Source organism: Cupressus sempervirens, chromosome 6 (genome assembly GCF_028749045.1).
Source record: "Cupressus sempervirens isolate cs-2001-9-10 chromosome 6, ASM2874904v1, whole genome shotgun sequence".
Taxonomy (NCBI): Eukaryota; Viridiplantae; Streptophyta; class Pinopsida; order Cupressales; family Cupressaceae; genus Cupressus; species Cupressus sempervirens.
In genome coordinates, this window is record NC_143123.1 from 170,528,914 (window position 1) to 170,549,861 (window position 20,948).

Consider the following 20,948-nt stretch of genomic DNA (forward strand, 5'->3'; position numbering starts at 1 on the left):
AATATTTAAATATTCATAACTAGATGATTATATAACTAACTTAACTATAACTCTTCTTGAAATATAGTTACATCACAAATATATATTTATTAACTTATAATTTCACTTGCATCATACATACATACATACATACATACATACATACATAACGAGTTATAACTCACTCAGAGTTAGGCAAGAGCCTACAACACAACGATAAATCATGAGCCTCTTATCAAAGAGGTCTTGGGTTCGAATCTATTCACGCTTAATAAATAATAATAATTAATCACAACACATGATAGTTAATCATGGCTTCAGCCTCTTACCAATGAAAAAAAAAACTCACTCAGAGTTTTTAAAAAGAATAAATATTAAAACCCACTTATAAGAAAATAAGTAGTGTTTATTTATTGATTTAATTTTCAAAATATAAATATTTTTTTTATTAATATATTTTTTAATAATAGGCAAGAGCCTACAACACAATAGTAAATTGTGAGCCTCTTATTGAAGAGGTCTTGGGTTCGAATCTACTCAAAATTAACTAATAAAATAATAAGTAACAACAAAAAATAATATTAATTAACCATGACTTTGGTCTATTACTAACACATGCATGCACACACCCACACACACCCACCCACACACACACACACACACACACACACACACACACACATGCATACATACATACATACATACATATTAATCATAAAAAAGTTTTTAAAAAAAAATAAATTTAAAAATTATATTTTTATGAAATTAAATTAAACATGCAATTAGCATTTTCACATGTATTTGATCTCTCCAATCATGCAACCATAATATACATAGTTTTCTATGTTTAGTATTTCACATGCATGTATAAGTTTGGTTACAACATGTTTTCCTCCCAATTAAGCTTTTGTTTTTCCAATAAATTATGCAACCAAATTATTTTAGATATAAGAAGAATATTTATGTTTATTTAGAAAATTCATGATAATCACATTATTCTAATGAAAAATTTAAAGTTGAAACCCTAATTGTTCAATTTCTTTTTTTCTTCTAATTTTCTATAATCAAAATTTCCTTATATTAGAAGGGCATTTAAAAGAATACCATCATAATAATTTTCTATTTTTTCTACAATTTTCCTCAGTCATGTTTTCTTGATTAATATGTTTTCCCTTTCAAAATCTATAATATAATTCTTTACCAAAACATTAATACAATAAATAAATAAGCATTATGCAAACACAAAGGAAGACACAAAGTAGACAAATCTTTCAACAAAATTCTATAGTGGGTTTCAAACCCTACCTCAAAACAATAGCTAAAATCTAAGGCAACCTGTGAATGCAAGCAAATATGAACCCTTTGAAACTTTCAATAACTATTTTGCTCCCATTCCTAATTTTGCTCTCCAAAGCTTGTGTGTGTAGGAATGAGCTTGAGTCTCTTAATAAAGAGTTTAGCTCTACCTAGGGTTTTTGGTTTTTGAACATTCAAAGACCTCTCCTTAAAATAAACTTTTATTATTTTAATTTATTGAATTCCCCTGTGCATGTTTTTTGTCTTTAATTAGAATAAACTTTATTCAAATTATTTTCATTTCATTTTTTAATAAGAAAGACATTTTTAGAAAGGATAATTATTAATTTAACAAATAATGATATTTAAAGTCCATTATTTAAATGTAATTTCTATTATTATTAAATTAAACAAATATAATTGCACCAAATATAGTTTTTTAATTAAATATTTAAGTTTTTTCCATTTAATTAATTTCTCAATTACTTAAATATAATCAGATTAATTTTTGTTTATAGTTTTTTTTTTTAATCAAATCATTTAATAATCTCTTTAGTTGATCTAATTACACTTGAAAATCACAACATACCCACAAACTCAATAAGATAAAACTTGACCAAAAAGAAAAAGTATGAATCAAACTCAAAGGTTAAAATCTCAAATTTCTATCATTTTGATAAATTTAGAAAGGTGAAGAACTCAAGTACTTGTCCTTTATTCTAGGACAATTAGACTCAGGATTAGAATTTGGACTTGAGAACTATCTCCCCATTTTTACCATTGAGATATTGCAATAGGACATGCTCATCCTAGCAATTCAGTGAAGTTGATGCCTGATACCTACAATCTACATAAAGGACAAACATGTACATATGCATATATATAAACTAAATAGGTAATGATAGAGAGTGGTATATTGTGTAAATGTCAACTAGTAGGTGATTATGACTCCCTCTCATAACCACATCAGACACATCAAACTTAAAGTAAAACATACATGTACACCATACACATGAAAGTATGGAGTAAGTAACAATAAAGCCGTCTATAAATCATCCATATAATTGTCATCATGAAAGCAACTAAAGTCACTATATGAGTATGCAAAACATCATTATCAAAATAATAACCATGAACACATCAAATATCTGAGTATAAAGTTGCTCATCAAATATATAATCTAAACATGTAAATAGTATCAACCAAATCAAGTAAACAATTACCACTAAATCAAATCATGTAACCATGAAAACTGGCCTAAAAGAATTTGACAATATAACAAAAAGAAAACTAGGGGCAGGTGCTACATCATCGCCCTAGACTTATGCTTACTCTTGGAAGTTGAATATTGCTACTAAGATAACAAAGATGAAATATACAATCATAAAATAATGTTTGAAACACCAAGTGTTATGAATCCAAGTTTTACTTTCATAGTTCTATTGTTTTCAAATTTTTTGTTTATATTTTCGGTTGATAAGTCTTGTTGTTTAATCTTGTTGCAAGTTTAACTATTTGTTAACTAATGATACACGATATGTCCAGAGTTTCCAATGTTGAAACTTGGGCTTTGATACCATATGTAATGCACCACCAGGGAGCCCAAGAGAAATTAACTTATAATGTCACTAAGTTTTCTAAACATTATTTTTAAAGATTAAAACAAATAATAGATAACATAGTGGAAGCAATAACTCATATACACACATAAGCAATACAATAACAATTACATCTCTACATATTGTTGAATCACACACATAAGTTTTATTAAGATTAAATTTGATAAGTAAACAAAGTCCATGTCATAGAATAACCATAGGTACAAAATCACATGAAAGAATATGCAAGTACATAAGATGTCACATGGCATAACCAAAATGCATACTCATCGTTCTACACATGTCACAAGGTATGAAATGCTACAAGAATATACATCATGATAAGATACAACATCCTGTAGGATCTCAAATAATAAAAGTATAATATACCAGAATATGATCATAGAACATAATCACATGATAAGAAGAATAAAATAATTGCACAAGGTACATCCAACTATTAGATCTCAATGGTATAAGAAACACTACCACCCAACCTCATGGAACCTAAATGGACTAGTCCCACTATGTTGAGGAGATAAACTCAAGTCCCAAGTGGCTAACAATCCAAAAGTCATAATAAGAATCTAGGTCAAGGAATCCTAATAGCAATCTATCTCAAAGGTACCAAGTACAAAAGTAACATCTAATCCCAGAGGCAAACATAGGAAACCTAATATGCATGTGGGAAAGTGTCATCACATGAGTCAACTCTAAGGTTACCCTAGCAGTCTCTCTAGACTTCGACCCCTAGTGACTCTGTGGCATCAATATCCTTTCTTATAGAAAACACATACTAACAAAGCAAGGTCACAACCAAGCCTCCTCTCTAGTCTCATCCTAGCCCATACTAGCACTCAAGGCATGAGCGAGCTTATATGCTGACTCTTGCTAATTTATTTTAACCTCATTAATGAAATATTATCACTTATGAATATGACTTACAATGGGTTACCCTGGTAGCCTCTTTAGGGCTTCGACCTCCATTGCAAGCCACCTCCTAGCATATACATAGATAACCTACCCTAAGCTTATTAAAAGTATATCTCATAAAATCACAATATTCACCTTAGTACTATACAAGCAACTGGAAAGCATTGGTAGATAACTAATCAAAACCTCATAGGTTACACCTAGAAAATTATAATATATAAGCTTACAAAAAATAACTCGATCTCATCACAGAAACATGTGAATGTAGCACATTGGTTGGGAATGAAATAATCATGACAAAACAATATCAGATAGCAACATCATAAAATCATCACTTCCCAAGCCTCTAGTAAACAATCGTATTTGGCCAAAATACTAGATTCACCCAAAAATATCATCACAAGATAAAACATGACATTTCAACATACACTTAAAAGATGTGTAGTTATTTTTTTTAAAAAAAAAATATCATTCCATAAAAATTGATTTGCATCAAATTCAAGTTTTCATTTCATAATCGTTTCATAGTTGGATAAAGGTTATCAATCATGTAATATTATCATGTTATTAATTAAAAAAATATTAAATCATGAAGTAATTAATTATAATATAAATGTATATTATTAAATTAAATCATAATATCAACTTCATTTTTAAAATATTAATTTGACTTCTATTTAAGTCTAATACTAATGTTTACTTTTCCTTTAATTCATAATGCAACTCAAGATAACTCAAACTTGAAATTATAATTATAATTATAATTAAACTATTTATAATTTCTCTCATAATATTTAAATATTCATAACTAGATGATTATCTAGTTAACTCAACTATTACTCTTCTTAAAATATAGCTATGTAAAAAAAAAAAATTTATTAACTTATAACTCCACTTACATTAATAAATATATAACAAGTTATAACTAACTCGAAGTTTTTAAAAATAATTAATATTAAAAACCTAATTATAAGAAGGTAAGTAGTATTTATTTATTTATTTTTCAATATAAATAAATAACATTTTTAAATTAATTAATTTTTAAAGTAATAATATTTCAGTAATTTCTAAAATTAATAATTAATCATAAATTTATTTTATTTTTTCAATAAAATAAATCTAAAAATTATTATTTTTAATTTATAAAGTTTAAATAAACATGCAATTAGTATTTTCACATTCCTTTGATCTCTCAAATCATGCAACCATAATAAACATAGTTTCTATATTTAGTATATTTGTTTTTACATGTATATATAAGTTTAGTTACAAGATGCTTTCCTCTCAATTAATCTTTTATTTTTTCAATAAATTTTGCAACCAAATTATTTTAGATATAAGAAGAATATTTATCTTTAATTATAAAATTTATGATAATCACATTGTTCTAATAACAAATTTAAAGTTGAAACCCTAGTTGTTCAATTTGTTGTTTTCTTCCAAATTTCTATAATCAAATTTTCCTTATATTATAAAGGATTATAAAAAAAAAGTCATAATAATTTTTTAAATTTTTCTACAGTTTTCCTCAGTCATATTTTCTTGATTAATAAGTTTTCATTTTCAAAATGTACACTATAATTCATTATCCAAAAATTAATACAATAAATTAATAAGCATTATGCAAGCACCCAGGAAGACATGACGTAGATAGATCTTTCAATAAAATTCTACAATGGATTTTCAAACCCTACATCAAAACAATAACTAAACTCAGAGATAACCTACGAATCCATGCAAATCCAAACGCTCTAAAATTTTAACAATTCTTTTGGTCTAATTCCAAATTTTGCTCCCCAAACCTGTGCGTGTAGGAATGAGCTTGAATCTCTTAATAAAGAGTTTAGCTCTACCTAGGGTTTTTAGTTTTCAAACATGCAAAAGCCTCTCCCTAAAATAAACTTTTACTATTCTAATTTATTTAATTTCCTTGTGCATGCCTTTTGCCTTTAATTAGAATAAACTTTAATTAAATTATTCCCACTTCATTTTTTAATAAGAAAGACATTTTTAGAAAACATATTTATTAATTTAACTAATAGCAATATTTTTAGGTCCACTATTTAAATGCAACTTCTATAATTATTAAACTAAATAAATATAATTGTACTTGATTTGGTCTTTTAATTAAATCTTTAAATTTATTTCTTAATTAATTAAATATAGTAAAATTGATTTTTTTTTTTTTTGTTTGATTAAATTATTTAATAATCTCTTAGGTCAATTTAATTATACTTGAAAATCACAACATACCCACAAAATCAATAAGATAAAACTTGACTAAAAATATAAAGTATAAATCAAACTCAAAGGTTAAAATCTTGAATTCATGTCATTTTTGATGAATTCGAAAAGGTGAAGAACTCAACTACTTGTCATTTATTCTAGGATATTTAGACTCTGGTTTAGGATTTGGACTTGAGAACTCTCCCCTATTTTACCATTGAGATATTGCACTAGGGAACACTCATCATGGCAATTTAGGGAAGTTGATGCCTGGTACCTGCACTCTACATAAAAGTCAAACATGTACATATGCATATATATCTAAACTAAGTAGGAAATGGTAGTGAATGGTGCATCATATAGATCCTGACTAGCAGGTGACTACAACTCCCTCCCTCAGCCACATCATATATGTCAACCATACATGTATACAACACATGTTCAAGTATGGGGTAAGTAACCATAAAACCATATATAAATCATCTATATAATTTTCATCATGAAAGAAACTAAAGTCACTATATGAATTATGAAAAACATCATCATCAAAAGAATAACCATTAACACATCAAATATCTGAGTATAAAGTAGCTCATCAAATATATAATCCAAACTTGTAAATAGTATCAACCAAATCAAGTAACCAAATACCACTAAATCAAATCATGTAACCATGAAAAATGACCTAAAAGAATTCAACAGTATAACAAATTAAAAAGAAAACTAGGGGTAGGCACTATACATCCTTATAGTCTCATGTAATTAATGCTTTGTTGTTGTCTTGTAACAACTTCAAAAAACTTCCTAACTGTGAAATATAATTTTTTTCATTGAAATTCATATCCCTTCCTAGTGTAATTGTGATCTTTGTAACTTTTTCTAGCATAAACATTTCTACAACATTGGTTGAATTCATTTCATGAGATAACAATGTATGTAGATAAGCAGATGTTGCAGAAAAGCTAGACATGGACCTTGGTGAAGTATAGTTTCGAGGGAACAATCACTATCAATATAAACTTGAGAATGGGCTCCATGTTCATTTGAAAGGATACCAGTCAAAATATCATCTTCCTCTTGGGACACCATAAAAGGGCTTTGGTCAAGCATCATGAGTTAATTGACTAGATTAGGCTCTACCTAATTATCACCTAGGTTTAGCCATAACACTTGATCATTATCCAACTAAGGTTGAGCTGGAGAATATAAAGCTAGCTTTTTAATAGAGAGCATATCTGACATAGTCATTTTTCTTGACCAATATGCTATGCAGGCATCAATCATGGCTAACCAAGGTCTACCTAATATTATTGGGTGTGCTCCCATAGTGGCTTTTGGAGAGAAAATGAAAAAGTCTATTGGATATTACCATGAATCTAAAGTCACTATTACATAATCAACTATTCCATTAGGCTTCACTATAAAACTATCAGCAAGTTGTGGGACAATAAGTGTCTCCCTCATGTTGTGAATATTTAATTGCAACATTATGTCCTTGGTCATGACATCGACAGTTGCCCCTAAGTCCACTAAGGAATTATAAATTGAACTCGATTAATATGTATGGTAACCACATGGCTCCTTGGATTTGGATATTTAGGGATAGCTAGTTTTTCTAACAAAAGATCAAACAATTATGCCAAGACATGAATAGTCTGATGATCTTTCCTCTTCCTGCTAGTGCCTTTTAACACACTCATCCTTAATAAATTTGGTATAGACTGGTACTTCCTTAATGACATCTAATAGAGGGATTTTTATAGCCATATACTTTAGATGACTCAAAATTTTAGTAGAAATTACATTCTCAAGTTGGGTTATAGCCTAATATAGCCTTTGAGGAAAGGAAGGAGAAAAGGCTGCAAGATCTCACACATGCACTTGAGTGGCTTAAACCTAGCCTTCCTTATTTAAATCCTCATCAATGGTTGATTTAGTTATAACTGGCTAAGCTGGTGAATATGGGGTAGCTCCTAATCTCAAATGAGCTAGCAACTAGGTTAGTAGGAGGTGGATACATAATATCCCATTGCTGGGGTTTCTCCAAGGCACTATATTCCTAGCTAGGCCTCCATTGATATGACTTTTTCTAGTTACTTTATGGAGGGTTCTATTAGTTATCTAGTTGGTGCAATTTTTTTGTAGTTAGTGTCATTGGTTAGGAGGATTTGGTTTCCAATTTTGATGTGGCTATTTCTAATTGGGCTAATTCCATTGATTAGGATGAGGCTACTACCAATTCTTTTGGTTATCCCATTGGCTAGGTGGTTGTTTATGCCAAGGGTTATTCTAATTATGATTGTTTTGATTTTGTCATTCATTATTATAATAAGTAGAGTTTTAACAAGGGAATTGAGGCATACCTTGCCTTTAGGCCCAAGGCTTGCATTGAGCAACAAAAAAACTCCTCATCTCCATCAATTGATTTGAATTCTATAGGTATGGACTTTGTCTCTGAATTAGAAGTTATCTTGCATTGGCAATTTACTTTTCTTCTCCCTCCAATGTGAGTAGAATTCAGATAGAGTAGATTGAACTTCTTCACACTTCTTCTTTTCTTACATTTTATCCAACTATGTTTCCATGTTTTTGATAATGTATTCTCGAATTTAGATTAAAAAATGTGTATTCTTTGTTCTAGAAACTCATGCTCCTATAGATTTTCCAACATTAGGCCTAAATCCTCTATATTTCTTGACAACTTCCCTTTTATAATTAAGATATATCTTCTTTATATGATCTCAATCTATCTAGTTAATATCTCCTCTAGCCATTAGATAAAGTGCTTCAACATTTCCCTCATGGATTCTTCTAAGAAACAACAACTTCTGAGATTCTGCATTAAATTCATGTTGAGTATTCTTTTGCAAACTAAACAACAATCTAGAGATTTAACCCTACAACCTCTCATCTTCCTTTTGTGACATCTTGAATATATCATCAGCCCTTGAATCATTCCCCCTACAATAGTCCTTATACTTTTCAAAAAACTTTTCTTTCATTTCATTCTAGTTGTGAACAAAATCCCCACCTAGTCCTATAAACCACTGAAGGGTTGATTCCTTAAAGAGTGTTTGGGAATAAATTAATCTTAAGAGCATCTATGATATATTCATAGCTTCTATAGAGTATATCAAACTCAAATAAGAATGTGTATGGGTCCTTTGTAACTAGGCCATAAAAATTTGGAAGAGATGGGGCAGATTTTTTTTTTGAGATTATTGTTATATCTCTAGTCAAAATTGGAAATGGAAAAGTTGGATGTGAATCTTCCATCCTTCTCCTTAGAGGTTCTCTATTGTTAAGGGGGCCTTGATACAGTACTAAAGATCTATTAAGATCAACTTTCTGCTAGTTATTATCATGTTTCCCAAATGCAAATTGGCCAAAATATAAGAAGAGGAGTCAAGGTTCAATTGCTCTCCAAATATATGGAGTCCAAATTGGTCTTCTTATGAGGATGATGAATAGATTGTAGAATATTCTTGAGGGAAATCAATATAGGGGTTTTCTACTTCAACTTGTGGGAAATGCACAAGTTCTTCTTCATCAAATGGATTGTCCTCTTCTTGGATAAACCTACCTAGTGCATCTCTAGCTCTTCTTCTTCAAATCATAAAATGATATTTAAGAACAAAAGGTAACTATCTAGAAAATTTAGGTCATACTATAACAAAGGATAACATCCTACTCTAACAAAACTTTGAAAAATGACCCTTGTGAAGGCTTAGATTGACACCATCTCTAAAAGAGGTCTCAAAAGTGCTTGCTAAATTATTAAGGTTTGAAATGTGAGAAATAATTACCCAATACTCATGGAATATTGGACATCCTTAAATAGTTACCAAATGACTCCTTAAGTTCATTTATAGTATCAAACTAGGGACATTAGCTTAAAATGATGATGACAATTATATGTTATAAGCCAAGACAATTGTCATCACTATGCTATGGAAACAAAATACCTGAAGTTAAATATTGGAATTTCAATCCTATATTAGAATTTGGAAATGAAAATATCTATTCTACTTAAATAAATTTAACTATAGAAAGAGTTATAATTTTCCTACCATTGTTGCAAGTGTGGCTCTAGGAATAACAAAGCACCAAGTTACTCCTAGGAAAATTTGAATGTAAATATAATAATGACATTTACTCACCAAGTGGCCCCCCTTGGAGAAAGAATAAAGAAATTTCTCAAGACAAAGTTTTGGAGATACAAAACTTCATTTCAGCATACTTGAGACATCAATTATAGACTAAAATTTTAGAGTACAATACGACTTCTTGACTAATTATAAGAAGCTCATGAGATCACTTATTCATAATAGATCATTCTTAACAAACTTCCTATATCTAAGATCTTTTCATCCATGAGGATATAATAAAGACTTAATGAGTTACAAAAATTTGAGATATTTTCTCATTCCATAGAACAAGTCTTCCTTCATAGGGCTAACCAGAAATATAGAACATTATGGTACTCGATTTCCACACATGCAGTTGTTATTGCATTGACTGACTCACTGGATAGTGGATGAAAATAAGTTACCTTCCTTCATGTGGTTATTGCTTGAACCAATTAATCTCCTTTTTTGCTAGCACTTCCACATTCTGTTGACTTGTTCTTGTAACATATTAGCATTATATGACATATTTCACAACATATAACCATACCATTATTTTATAAATCATTTACTATACTAAATTATTCTTGAACACATGGGACACTTGGCCATAGGAACATCTACCCAATAAAAGATTACGATAAAAGATAATCAATTCATTAACACATGTACTATTAATTGTCTTTTATTTATAACCATAATTTTTGACAAGAGAATTATAGTTCCAAAACATCAAAATGTGGTAAGTACAAGCAATGTGAAATTTTATGCAAAATAATATTTTAAATTTATTTAGGAAATAAATAAAAAAAACCTTAAACTATCATATAAACTAAGGAACATGCCATTAATTGGCCTCATCATGATCCCTAAGGAGCCTAACATAGGTAGATTTTACTTGGATAGGGTGGTTTCTCAAGATTCCCCCATGACCCTACATATTATCAATGATGGCACTATTCAAATTTATTTTGAATGAACCAGAGGGGGGTGTCTGATTGATTACTGCTCTAGCCAATTTCTTAGAGAAATTATTAAAATTTGTCAAACTCAAGATTCAAGTTCCAAGCTTGGCTAATTAATTTATCCATAAGAGTTGGGGGAGAGTTAGGGCACTTTCAGTTGTATGTAGACATTCTCCTAATTAGTTTCAACCTAGCGTAAGTAGTGGTCTATTGGGCAGGTTTCAATGTCTCTAAAAATCTTGTTGATCCTTTCTTTCTAGATACACCAACATATATGTGGGGGTAATAGTTTCAAAAATATTTTGAGTAGGGAGTGGTCAGAGTTGCATTTCCAATAGATAAGTTTCTTGATATCTAGTTTAAGAGCCCATTTGACATTTATCTTATTGAGGACATGTTTCCAAAAGAAAGCAGAAAACTCATAGTGGATGAAGAGGTGACTAATTCTCTCCTCCTCCTTCTTGCACACTATGAACCTATTGGAAAGGTTGAAGCCCCTCTTGATAAAATTATCATGCATAAGGATTTTCATATGCACCAGGGTCCCCATAAAAAATGATTTTGGTGATTAATCATAGGTCCCAAATCTCAGACCAATTAGTAGGATCATTAATTTTTGTGATAATGATGTCATAGACTAGTTTTACAATAAAAATTCCAAACATGGTTGGGGACCAAATAATCCTATCTTCATATCCATATAAAGAGATCCTGGTATACTAGAGGTTTTCCATGAGCTCCATTATAAGGTTGTGGAGACCTGAGTTATCAATCATTAGAAAGACCAAATTTTTCCATCTTCCCTGGTTGATGTAACTATTCACCCCTTGACCAAGGATAGGAACAACAAGATTTTGAAGTAGCTAGAATCTATGGGCTTTCATGGACACCGAATGAAATCAGTCATCCTTCCAAAATTAGAGATTTTCACTATTACCAAGATTCCATCTAAGATCTTTGGAAAGGATGGTCTTGCACTCTAGGACCTTGTTCTAGAGTTTGGAAGCCTATGGGTGATTTCCTTCCATGAACAACTCATTAAAGGAGCCCCAAATAAGGTATTTATCTCACATTATATTACAAAAATCATCCTTTCCAATAATGATATTTCATGTCATCTTGTAGATGAAAGCCTTGTTCAAGTTAGTAACTTTCTATAGTCCAATGCACTAAGGTTTTGAGGGAGAAAATTGTGTCCAATTGACCAAATACATCTTCCTTTTATCTTTAGTGCCACCATACGAAATTATGTTGGATTCTCTCCAGTCTTTCTACCATAACTTGTGAGATTTTGAACACATACTAAAAAATACACAGGGATCCCTTGAAGTGGGGAGCTAAGAAGTTAAAGCTTACCAACATTACTAAGGATCTTACCTTTCCATCCCATGAGTTTATTTTGGATGCATTCTAGAATGTTGTTCCAAAAATCCTATTTGGCATCTTTGACTATTAGCACAATCCCCATGTAGGTACATAGAAGGGTAATAGATTGATAACCCAAAATTTTCATTACCTTAGTTTGGACTTCAGTAGCAGTATTGAAAAAGAAAATTCTACTTTTTTGGAAGTTAATACATTACCCTAAGGCTTCAACATACTTATCAAGCTAGTTTCTCCATTCTCCATCTTTAACCATTGAAGACTCTCTAAAGAAGAAAGTATCATCCACAAGATAGTGAAGGACCAAAGGATGAAGGCTTGAGGTAGCTTTAATTCCTTTGATATTTCTTTGGTCCACTAGGTTCTACATATTCCTAACCAACACTTGAGCAACAAGGATGAATAGGAAGCGGAAAGAGGGTCTCCTTATCTCAAGCCTTTGTTCAAGGAAAAATACATATCCTAGGGATCCATCGCCAATAATGGAGTAATTTACAATTTAGAAAAATTCCTTAATAATATTGATGAATTTAGCATTAAAGCCCAATCTGCTCAAAAATTTGTAAAAGAAGGTCCATTTGACTTTATCGTAAGCCTTAGAGATGTCAAGTTTGAGGGCCATACCCATGTTTTTTAGTCTATTAATAGAGTGGGTAATTTCATGTGTGTAGATGATGATATCTAGAATTTTCCTTCCTAGGATGCAACCCTTCTAGTTATGGTTGATAATCCTATACAAAATTATATTTACTCTGTTTACCAAGATTTTGGACATAATCTTATAAAAGGTGCTACAAATTCTGATAGATCTAAAATAATTCATAGATGTGGGCTTGTTGTGTTCAGTAACAAGCAAAATGAAAGTTTTGCTGTGTTGTTTTAGGATTTTACTCATCCTTATTAAATCTCTTGCAACTCTAATAACACCTATTCCAATAATTTCCTAAAGATAATAAAAGAAGATAGAGGGAAGCCATCTGGTTATGGGGCTTTCGAGGCATCCATAAAAAAGACCACCTTTTTAAATTTCTCATCACAGACTTAGGATAAGAGGGTAACATTATCAACATTAGTGATGACATTGAAGAAATGGCTTACTAGAGTATCCTACAGAGTCAAGTTGCCTCCACCATTGGTAGAATAGGGGTTTTTGAAATAGTTGGTGAAAATGGGGTTTAGGAGGTTTTTATCAAAGATTCATCCCACCCCTCCCCCAATCTCATTGATTCATTGAGTAAGGAGAAAATGGTTTTCCTTCTTTTGTAGTTTATCGGTAATCTATGAAAGAAGATGGAATTGTGGTCCTCCTCCTTAAGCCATAGCACCCAAGATCTCTACTTCCAATAGATTTCTTCATCAACTAGCAATTGTTTTTTTGCTTCTTCCTGTAGTCTTATTCCTTATTTTGAATATCAAGGGAAGGATTTCCATTTGCCAATTATTTTTGAAGATCATCCAAACTAGTGGGAAAATATTTCTTCTGTGAGAAATTGTTCCCAAAATTAGCGTTTCTCTAGCCCCTAACTTCCCCCCAAATGATCTCTAGTTTACCAACAATTATGCACATGGTTGAGCTAGTTATAAATGTTGACCACATCCTTTTAACCATATCCATGAGAGTGGGGTGGAACACCCAAATGATCTCATATCTAAAAGAGGGTGAGTTGCTCTAGGGAGAGTCCATCCATTTAAGAAGCAGTGGGTTGTGGTTGGAGGTCATTCTAGGAAGGGAAATCAAAGAAGTGGACTTTGCATCATCCCAGTTCAAGGAGGATAAAAATTGTAAGGTCAAAGTTGGATTAGATGGGAAACCTTGCTATTGTTGGACCAGGTGAAGGGGTTACCAAAAAACTCAATATCAACTAGCCTAGAGCTATTAATGAAATCTTCCAAGTCACCTATGTTGTCATTATAGTTATTTAATCCTCCAAACTTCTCAGAAGGATAAATGGGGTAATTGAAGTCACCAGACATAAGAAAGTTAGTAGTAGGATCTTGCATCATACAATATGTGATTTCCTTCTAGAGGATTTTTATGCTAGCCCTATTATTAGGATCATAGATATTGAACATGTGCCTATGATTAAGGTCCTTATTAAAAGAGAAAGACAAGGCACCACCAACCACTTGATGAGGGTTCCTTGAGATCTCATTAGAAGCCCCCAATTCTTTAGACTGAAGGAAGTGATCCTTTGACTACAGATTATTCATCATTAAAGAAAATTTAGAATATGAAATTTTAACTTCGTAAAGTAGCAAGATATAAACTTTGTGCTCAAAAATATTTTGTATTATATCATATTACTTCTTTGGGTTATTTAGGGCCCCAATGTTCCAAGAAAGGAAGATCATTTCTTACATTTTTGGTTTATATCCAAGGTTAGTTTCCTTCTAGATGTAATCTCCCTTACAATAAACTTCTTCCTTCAAATTATTTTAGATGATCTTCTTCTTGGTGTCTCTACACCCACATTAGGTTTTTTTTAAATTTTTTTTGTTTCTTTCTTCTAGGTTTTTCATTCTCGTCAGTTTTGTCAAGGTCCTCAATATTAGCAGGAGGAGTAGGATGAGTCTATTGTAGAATAATGTCATCCTATGTAGGGATCAGCTGCCTCAAATTATTAAGGGTGGTATCCCTTGAGATGTCTTCAATAATGACCTAGTCTCCCATTGGATCTCCCTTAGGTGAGGGTGAACCACTAGTCTCTTCTTCATTTGAGGTGATTGTTTCAGAGTTTTCTAAGGTACCTATTTTAGACATAGAGGTAGATAATAGGGATGATGTCACTATTAAGGGATGAGGAATCTCCCCCTTTTCCACCCTTGGGTTCCCAAGTGGGAGGGACCAGTATCAATCATGACTGAGGTAGAATTAGTTTCCTCATCCAGCATGGGGATATTCATAGAGCATTCACCAGGGACAATCTAAGTGACACCCAAAGAGGTATTTTAATAATGTTCCTTCAACTTCTTGGAGGGAGGGTTCTTACAAGTTATTGAGATGTGCCCTTTAATCTTGCACTTCTGGAAGTATAAGGTTGCATTATCATAAATGAGAGCTTGGGTGTACTTGCCAAATTTTGATTAAAGCACCACAAAATTAGGCAAGAGATTGTTGATAGTCACATTGAAACAAAATATGGAAAACAACCATTCATGATTTGGATAGAGTTACCAAGTCCACCAAGATATATTTCCCAAAGGAGTCACCAATCCAATAAAATATTTGTTCATCCCAGAACTCAAGGGGAAGGCTAGGTAGCCTTACCCACATAGGGGTTATTCAAATGATCTTGGTTGATGGGTTGAACCTTGGCTTCCATTCACCAAGTGTAAGGAAATTCTTGTCATATACCCATGAGCCAAAGAAAATTAGAGAGAGATCCTCCATAATAGAAAACTGGAAGCGGAAGATACATTAGGCATTGTCAAGGTTGCAACACTACCTTTTAGCTTTCAATGTGATGAAACCAATTTCTTTACAATGTTGATGGAGGGTCTAAAATTTAAAAAGCTTCCCACAAAAAAAAAACTTCTCTAGTCTAATCGAAAACTTTGTTTAGTAGGGAAATTTACATTCCCTCCTTTGTATATATAACATCCACAAGTAAATATTTGAGCATATTCTAGGAGAGGGGGTGCACAAGCGTGTTTTTCTAGCTAGTCTTGGGAGGAGTTCAAGTAAGTGGCTCAAAAATATCTCTAGCCCCTTCTCTAGGGTGATCGTGATTCAAGGAGGAAAACTAGGAAGGTTCGGCTCTAGGGTAGTAAGAGGATGGATAAATCATCCCACAGGATGAATGCCACATGTTATACCCTTCTTATGTGTATGTTCCCATTTGTGTGCATGCTATCATATTTTCAAGACTTGATATTTAATTGATTAAATCAAATAACTACTAAATTTCCTACAATAATTAACTAAGATTAATAAGAAGGTGTTCCCTAATTTATTAATTTACTTGTTCTAGATGTACACATCCATGGTTGGAACCTTTAAGAGGTCCAAACCATTAGGACCTCTTAAAGGTTCCAACTAGGGAGTTTGATTGACTAAATTAAATAATCATTAAATTTCTTATAATAATTAACTAAGAGTAATAAGAATGAGTTCCCTAATTTATTAATTTACTTATTTTGGATGTACGCATCCCTGGTTGGAACTTTTAAGAGGTCCAAACCACTAGGACCTCTTAAAGGTTCCAACTAGGGAGCACGAAGATCCAAAAAAATGAAATGTAAATATCTTTTGGATTTAAATCTATTTTATGGCTGATGTGTTTGTGTGCTCTTGTTATGTCATTAGAATTTTTTTATTTCATCCTTGTAGTCTTCTTGTTGGCCACAAGAATCGGGTTGTATTTGTGGTGTTTGTCTTTCTATTTGTCTTGGATAAATTGTTCATTCCTTGCACATTCAAGATGTGTAATTCAATGGTTATTATTATTTCCTTTTATAGGCTATAAAATTATTGGCAATGACAAAAATTACCTTGTTATTCATCTTCATAGTTTTAACCAATCAAACATCATCAATATTTTTAAAACTATTATATTTTAGTATTCAATAAAGTTATATGAAAAATATTTAACTTTACTAGTTTATAATGGTAATTATCATGCATCTTATTGATTTAGAAAATTAGGCGATAAGGACAAGTTTTTCTAAAATGTCAACATGCTAAATTTATAGTTACTCTATAATAATTCAAGTATGTTTGAATCAAAACAATACTAAATTATTTTAAATGAACATTTTATTATTATTTATTGTTGTAGGCAAATGTATTTTCCTGTTCTCTTGTATGAAACTTGTTATTTATTTTACTCTTGAATTTTAAAGTTTTATTTGGTAAAAAAACTATATTATATTTGAGGATTTATTTTCAAAAGTGAAAGTCCACAAGTACGTTTTTAAATTTTAAAATATAATAGTCAAGACTATACATTAAATATTAATGACCTTAAGTTTATTTATAAATTTTCATTTTGAGATTAACATTTTCAAAATATATTAATAATTATTAATTTTAAATAATTGATCACTTAAAACATGTATTTTTACTATATGATTATTGTAATATTCCTTTGATATCAAAATAAATTAAACATTATTTTTAATAAATTTAAAATTTAATTTTTTTAAAACAAAATATATTATTTTTTATAGATAATTTCTTATTTATTTTTAAACCAATCGCATTTATAAGTTCATCTATTAATTTAAAATTTAATTCTATAGGTAAACTTAAGCAAACCTACCACTTTTTGGTAGGAACTTAGTTGTTTTGCAACCTTGTTTGCATGGTCTTAGATTGCATTGGGTCATAGATTATTAAGTTAGCATTTTAGTTAATTAGTACTATTAAAGTATTTAGTTTTTTTTTTGAAAAGTAAGTTCAAGCTTAGGGGCAGTACCCATTATATTGCCAAAATAAAACTTACACAGTACCCATTATATTGCCAAAATAAAACTTACATAGGGAGGAGGAGATATCTCTCCAATTACAAAACAAGCTAGGCCACTAGGCTCAATGATATAGATAACCAATCCCTTTACCAATGGAGACCAACCTAGCTACTACTTCTGTTGGAAAGAGTTTTTCATTAGCCTGATAAAAGGCCTCAAATTTTGCCAAATTATACTCCTTCATGATGCACATCTTATACATCACCTAGTCCTTCTTCCTAAGCTTCTTCTTCCCTTCTCCTTCAAGACAAAAATGGCCTAGCATACAACCATCAGAAAGATTGATGTCTATAGAATCCATCACATTAGCCACCTCCAAGTATATCTCCTCTACTACCATTTTGTGAATCATGTCATTAGAAGTCAACAAGTTACCCAGAACTTGAATAATGGGCTAAAAGAGGTCCACTACAAGCCTCCCATCATGTACATGATCACCTAACCAATATTCAACCCCCCAAATGACTATCATGGTCACCTTCTCCTATTCGTTGGCATATTTGAATATGTGATTGAGTTTCTCTTCTAGCATCTTCACTAGTGACTCCTTGCAATGATAGTCAATTCCCACGAAACTTGCCATTTTTCTACTGCGAGAATGGTGAAGTTGCAATTTCCTTATAACATGCTAGGAGATGTCCCTCTTCTTATGTCAATTCTACAAAGATCTATAAAGTGGATATGAACAACTAAAAATGAAAGGTTGAGGGCCATGTGACTAATACTAAGGCATTGTTCCCTATGCCCAACTACCACCTCCCTCTTGTAGAGTTGTCAAAACCTACCTCCACTTTTTGATCCATTTTCTTGGGAGTGAGGCTATATCAGCCAAAATGGTTTCTTGCAGTCCCATTGGGATTTGATCAGCCTATCCAAAGAATAACTCATATTCAAAGTCCATCCCTAGGTTAGCCAAGTGGTCTTCTGATCTATTCCCTTCTTGGAAAATGTGTTGAGTGTGAAAGTTAGATAGGGTTTTTAGCTCCTCTTCAATCCGTGGTAGCCAATTGTCCAATCTCCAATTATTGAACTCATCTCTATCCATGTCATTGAGTATGATTTGTGAGTTCCCCCTCTATGATTAATTTATCTATGCCATTATTAGAACACCATCTTATCCTTGCCTCTAAAGAAGATATCTTTTGTTACATTGTTTGTAGTGATGCCCACAATCCTAGAAATTCCATGCAAAATTATACCTTTCTCATCTCGAATAATAGCTCCTAAACCACTTCTTCCTAGATTGCCTCTACTAGCACCATCGAAGTTCAAATTTTTCCATCCAATCAGCAGAGCTTGCCAAACCATATCGATCCTTTGGCCCTACTTTTTCTTGAGTATGTGATCCCTACATTGTTTAAACTGCCACATTTTTTTCCATGTCAAGATCCCATCTCGAATGGAAGTGATAATGCAGGCCAAGAATTCTTGAATTGACTACTTCCTTAATGACTTCTTTAATCATAAGCTTCAACTCATTTACTTCCAAAATTTTCTCCTTAAATATCCTCTGATTCTACTCCTTCCATATATGCCAAACCAACATTGATGGGCACACTATCCAAAGAATTTCTCATTTAAATTTCACTCTAACTATCGGCCACATAGAGAAGAATGCTAATAAAGTAAGATTTCTAACTAAGAACCATTGCATCCTATCTAGCAATCATTCCCAACATTCTCATGCATAGGGTCACCAAAAAAGTAGGTGATCTATCATTTCCTCTTCCTTCTTATAGAGAATACACCAGTTGGGACCTACAATAGAAATCAATTTCAATCTACTAGCAATTAGGATCCTACCATGCAAAGCAACCCAAAGAAAAGTCCTTGCCTTTGGTAATGATCCTTTCCCCAATAAATCTTTGATACCCAATATCTATTGATTTTCCTTTTCCTTAGTAGTTCATAACCAAGATTGACCTTGTATTCACTTGACTTGGAAGCAAACCAGATTAAATAATCTTTGGATGATGAACAAAGCACTATTTTGCACAATAGTAGAGTTTTCAATGTAAGACTATTAGCAGAAGAGGTTGTTCCTATGATTCTCCAATTGGCCCTAGAAGAGGATGGGGTTTCAAACAACATGTAGTTTATAACCCACTGACCCTTCATGGCTTTCATCTGATTAACCCAATCTTTGTTTGAGAAGAAGGATTCAATAGGAAAGTTCCCATTCTAGGAGTTCCTCCAAAATATCACCGTCTGCCCATTTCCATTCCTCCACATGAGGTGCTATGTGAGAATCTTACGAATTTCCCATATGTGTCTCCAAAAATATGAACCACTAGAGGTGTCAGCCACTATCAAGATTTTTTTTGGGTCCCACGAGTCTAGGTAATTTTCCACTCATGATCTGACACCATGGTTTCTCTAGTGACTTGTACAATTTCCATGCCAATTTTTCTCCCAATGCCCGATTCTACAAAGTCATTTTTTGAAGTCTAGTACCTCCATCCTCTTTTTGCCAAATAGGTAGTATCCCAAATGATAAATAGAATATTCTTCTCTTCTTTAGATCCCTCCCAAAGAAACTTTAAAAAAAATCCTTCTAGGCTACTAGAAGCTCTATTAGGGAGTTTGTAGGCTGATAAATAATAAATTGGGATGGCTAATAGCATAGATTTAACCATGAGAACCAATCCTGCTTGGGAGAACCATTTATTCTTCCATACTGAGGCTTTCACCTAAATTTTTTTTATTATCTCCTCCCACAAATGGTTGTCCACCTGTCCCACATATAAAGGTACCCCTAAATAGACAATCAAGATTGTACCTTGTTCAAATCCCAGGGTGGCAGAGATAATTGACCATCTTCCACAACTAATATTGTCAAAAAACACCCTCAATTTATGTTTGTTCATACTTTGGCCCAAATCCCTTTCATATATGTCTATAGAAAGGGATTTTTCTTTATATAGTCTTGAGAAAAAATTTCATGAGAACTCAAGTAGAAAATATACTCTCTT